The following is a 5,858-nucleotide window of genomic DNA, read 5'->3' on the forward strand; positions in this document are numbered from 1 at the left end:
TAAAAATCATTATTTCTAACTTTGTCAATGACATTTCTTCCTATTTAAACTAATTTCTTGTATGTTTTCAGGGAAAACAATGAAATTTCTAAGTGACCCTAAACTTTTGAACAGCAGTGTATGTAGTTTAAAAGATAAGGGTTCCCCCGATGTATTTGGATATACGCAGATATACATATACAGATACAGAACATATTATATTTTTTAGAGCTTTAAAGAAGATAATGGTTTGGTCTTTGGTTCAGAGACACAAGAGAGCAGAGCGCTGAGGTCATTGGATTGCTAGAAGTTCTCATGATTAGGTATGCAGGTAGAAGAGGAGATATAATCTATATAGTACATCTGTTCGGTTGTGCAAATGAAACAGAATCTCTCCCTGACATTAGTCTGTTAACAGAACTGCAGTTGATTTTTTTGTTCCCCAAACAGGTGATGAGTTGGGTAATAAATAGTCAAAACTATTTGGTCTCATCGCTGCCCATCACCATGTTAGTAAACACTTAACATGGCTCTGCAGACCCAGCCCTCCATTTAACACACCACCCGAGTGCTAGTCAGACCCTGAAAGCACAAGCCAATGAAACCCAAGAGAAGCATTGATTCGTCTCAGGATGAGTTGATTCAAAGCATGAAACAGTTGAAAAATATATCAAGTTTTATGTATATGTGTATGTGCAACACATCAAAAACATCAGACATGTAGACTGTTTCTCTGGTGCCGCATACGAGATGATTTTCACTTCTGTATGTCAGTCTTGAAGATGGAACAGAGCAAATTAAATCCTCTAAACAAGTATTCACACACTGACCTTAATTGTATTCAGGCTGTTAAAAATCAAAACATTTCCTGTCAGGGAAACCACCTTCGATTACAACCTTCTCTGGGAGCACAGTACTGTCCAGCCTCTCAGATTTAACAGCAGAATTCATTTCACTTAATATGTTGGATTTCCACATTTTTTTGCTAATCATTGTTGTGTGACCATCACGGCTGCTGCACACCAAGCTGACGGCACTGAAACCAACTGTGTTGCACAACTGCTGTTTTTTTTTCAAACTCTTCGAGGTGAATAACAAACTTCAGAGGTGTTTTCCTCCACACAGAGTGAGTAAAACCACATCCTCCATGCTGCACTTACTCAACTGTGCAGGCATACAAGCTGCGCTCACCAGCAAGAATGTGTGTGTGTGTGTGTGTGTGTGTGTGTGTGTGTGTGTGTGTGTGTGTGTGTGTGTGTGTGTGTGTGTGTGTGTGTGTGTGTGTGTAAAATGAATGTATTGTGTTCATGCTTAGGCCAACCAAACCTCTCACCAGCAAACCCCAGAAAACCTCAGGGTGTATCACAAATGAGCTGCTGTGACATTGCTGCATGATGAATGACTGCAGAAGTGCTAAATGTCACTACTGCAGCTCCACAGGCTCACTGTGTGATACTGAGACCTCATTCATCAGGTCATCTTCAAAATTGTATTTATGGAGCTGATTTGTGTTTCGGTCTTTTTCCTTCACTCTTCATTCTCTCTATGACACGAGGGTTACTGTTAATTTAATGGCAGTTTTACAGCAGCCTGTAAACTGGTTGATTTTATTTGGGCAATAAGCAGTAATTACTAACTACAAACATTGCCAAATGTGTATAATATATATATATATATATTATGATATATATTCAGTAATAATTCTGTAGATGTCTGTTAAGTCAATATCTATCTTTGAAGGCGCTAACACTGATTGTTCTTGCAGATTGTAGTGGGTGGAGCAATGGAGCATGCTTGGTTTTTAACTGGCAACTAACTGATGTCAATATTTGTTCTGACAATATAGAAAAATAGATACAAAATGTTATGATATGAGACGATATTTCGTTTCCCAGGCATCTTGTGAGCGTTGCTGCTCTTGAAGAATCATCAACAAACAAAACAAATACAGAGATTCAAAATTAGATTGATAAAACTGCACTGCACTGCAAAGGTCACCAAAGACTGTTTCACTCTCGCAGCACCTTTCTCCTCCTGTTCAGACGGCTTCAGTGGCTCAAGCATGTATAGAGCTGGAGTTCACGTGACCACGACAGGTGGAAGGAGAAGTAGTTCCCATCAACTGGGTATTTGTTAGAATAAATCCTGGTGGTTGCATATTTACTTTCTACTTTACTGTCTGTGCCTTCAGTTAATGACGAACTACACAGTACTGAGTTATGGTTGTGGATTTGTAATATTAATTCCTCGCACAGAAGCGTTCAATATGAGTATCAATCTATACACCCCTACCAATCAGTCCACAGCCTGAACAGTGGCTACGCCTTACGATGAAGCACTACCACAACCATTCAAAGGTGTATACTAGAGTACAGTGACATCAATAAAACACATACTGAAGGATAACATGATAGCTTGTAGAACCAAAGCCAGCAACACCAGCACTACGTGGATCAGAAAGGGAAAATCTGCCTTTTCGTTGGATGATCGCTCTGCAGGCTGTAACGTATTCCAGCAGCAGGAAGTGGCCTTGTAGAATTTAGCTTATGTTTTTGTAAGACTAAACTGGAAAGCAGTGTAGTGGAATGCAGGCTGTCTGGCCTCAGATGCCCAGACTGAGAGATGGAGAGCTGGTGAGCCATGTGGCCAAGCATCTGTCCACAGACATGCAGGGAAACATTTCCAGCCTGACCGACGCTCAGCCATGTTGCTTCATAAAATGTTGGTTTCTGTTCTCTCTTATAGTCAGAGCAGCGGCTTTGGGCTTGGATCTGAACTTTACCAGCTGCTGTTGAGACCACAGGGATCACATCCCGCTCACTGCTGAAGCGGTGGATTACACACACTGCCAGTGTGAGAGTATTGAGGGATCCAGAATATTCAGCGCCATTCAATTTTAAAAGTCCAAATAACTCAATTCTGACTTAAAGAGCTCTAAAGGCTCTGAAGAGAAAAGTTGTCGTTCACCACTTTTTCCATTTCAAATGTTTTACTTTGTGTAACTACAGAAAAAGTGTCTCCGAGAAAATCTGTAAAGAATTGGTCATTGTAGGCATACTGGGCTCAACAGGTGACGGCTTCCTTCATTGTTTGCAGTGTAGTGTAATGACAGGTGGAGCACTTAAAGACGTAGAGTAGCACTGTCTTCTTTTGTACAACACTTACATGACATGAACCCGGACAACGTAATCTAACTCAGACCTTTATAAGCATACGGGACACATACAGGCTCTGCTAGGAGGGAGGCCACTTCACACACATCTAAGTTTACAACCTAACCTTACAAGGAACCAATGAGCAATATTACACATGACGGTGATGCTTCAGGGATGCTTTTTGATTTGATTTTATACACTTTATTAATCCCCGAGGGGAAATGTCTTCACTACAGCAGGGGGGCTCTCAGGGGGGAGCTGCTGCAACAGGCTGCCACTAGCGCGGCGCCAGGTAACCTGAGGTGCATGTTTTTGGATGATGGGAGGAAGCCGGAGAACCCGGAGAGAACCCACGCAAGCACAGGGAGAACATGCAAACTCCGCACAGAAAGGCCCAGGACCTGATTCGAACCCGGAACCTTTTTTGCTGTGAGGCGACAATGCTAACCACTGCACCACCGTGACGCCCATGCTTACGGACATCGGTCCTGAACGCTTCACTGTCGAGGCAAATAATGACGTGAAAGAACACCTTTGTATGTAATATTGTGATTCTACTTGATGATGGAAAATGAAAAGTGCCCATCACTTCTTACTCAATGTTTTGGCTGTGTTGAGTACAGTGCAATGCATGTTCACATACGTGTTGGTGTGAACACAATTATGCAATCAAAATAGAAAGTGCAAGTACACTAGTCGTATCTAGGAGAGTCCAGTGTTTCTGCAATAAATTATTACCTTCATTGTTCCTATAATGAGCATGTGCTTGTGACGCTGGAGTATTTTTGTTACACACACATCCAATCTGGAAATACACCTTGAGCTGTGCCAGGAGACTCTGAATTGCAGGCGGGTTACATAACAAAATCACTGTGAAGTGGAGTTGTGGTACAAACTGGTACTGAGAGAGATACAGAGGGAGCGAGATTTGTTATTTGGACACGAGTTTCAGAGGAGGGGCTGGAATCCAGGGGAGGGAAAGAGGGAAACTTATCCAAAGAAGCTGTATTAAGTAGTCTAAACTAAAGTTTACTTTGAAGGAAGGTTCTGCTTTTGTTACAACTTGAGTCATGATTGTCCGTCATTTCTCTCAGTTATTATCTCATGGTCATATCTGAGGCCTGTGAACACAAGCATGTTGGTAAATGAAGTCTGACACATCAAACCACACATGTTTTTCTAACAAGATGGACGAAAAAGGAAACTAAGATCCAAGTCTGACAGGCTTAACTCAAGATCCACCTACAAGAGGGAATTTGTAGTTTAGATAGTTTGGCTGTTTCTTCAAAATATTATAGGTTTTTGTACACTTGTTTTGGATGATATCTATACAAGCTTTAGAGACTCGTCCTGTATTTTGTTATTTGTAGTTCAGTTGCTAGTGTGTTATTTGTGTGTGGTCCAATCTGGCATTGTACATGTTCAGTTGTGTTCACTTTGTTGAGCTGACATGGTCTGAATTGAGTTCTGTTTATGCATCCTGCTGTCTCATCAGCAGCATCTGTAAAAGCATCTACTGCTGCTGCGTTTCAGGGTGTTCTCACCTGCTGCTCGCAGCTCGTAAGGTCAATCTCAGACTTGGTTGAAATATGTCAACCAGCTGCAGAGGAAAACAACCGCCAGGCTCTGCCTTTCTATGAAGGGCTGAACATTACGGTGAAATAAAGATGTAAAAGTTTTTTTGGACTGTTTGGTTTGTGTGTGTGTGTGTGTGTGTGTGTGTGTGTGTGTGTGTGTGTGTGTGTGTGTGTGTGTGTGTGTGTGTGTGTGTGTGTGTGTCTCCAAACATACCATGGACGACCACTTCACTGTATAGCATCAGGTGTTTCCTATCCGACAGACACACAAACCCTCCGTGTGCATCTGCTGTATATGAGTTTGGTGTGTACGTATACACGCGAGCTCCAACCTCCCGGCCACATGAAGCCCTGATAAATGTTTAGCTATTAGAGGGAAAGCATCTGGATACACCAGAATTAAAGATCTGGAACCAAGAGCAGGACAAAGTGTGTGACAGTCACAGAATACATGAACAACAGGCCTGGATTCACTTCAGAAAGCATTCAGACCTCATCCCTTTATTTAATTTCAAATGAAGACAAAAAGAATCATGGCAACCAAAAGAAGACAGAATCTGTGGTCACTGTTCAACAGATTTCGAAAAGCCTAAGGAGGTCTCAACATTAAAAATACTCATAGAAATCCTGCTATGTCTCAACATTTCACAACCTGGAGGACAGTGAATGAAGTACACAGCACACAGAAACACTAATATACATAAAGGATATCCTTTACATTAAGCAGGGTGGATCAAGAAGTTCCAAGACTGCTCCCGTGGCGTGCAAACGCAGCATCGTACCACAACTTGCGCAGAGCAGAAGGAAGCAATGAGGGAGTATTCCAAATGTCGTCTCTTGAGCCACATCAGCTCCTCAGTTCCACATGTTGTCGTGACCACTGGTACGTCAACATTTGTGATTTCACAATGAACCTGAAACAAGAGCAGAGAAACATCAAAGTTTATGTCAAATGTTTTGGGGACTGGGAAGTAGTCAGAAAGAGCTGAATCGGGTGAGTATGGGTGGTGAGGATGTGATAAGGATATTGAGGATGAGAAATTCGCCCGTTTGTCATGTTAAGTGCCATGACACCACAGTTCAGGTGGTTTGCAGCAATTTTCTTTCCCTCAGACACCTCAGAAGGTCCCAGTCAAACTCGGTGTTG

The sequence above is a fragment of the Brachyistius frenatus genome, unplaced genomic scaffold (assembly GCF_029030835.1).
Source record: "Brachyistius frenatus isolate BFR_SWC_R1_liver_20210118 unplaced genomic scaffold, ASM2903083v1 Contig_502, whole genome shotgun sequence".
Lineage (NCBI taxonomy): Eukaryota > Metazoa > Chordata > Actinopteri > Embiotocidae > Brachyistius > Brachyistius frenatus.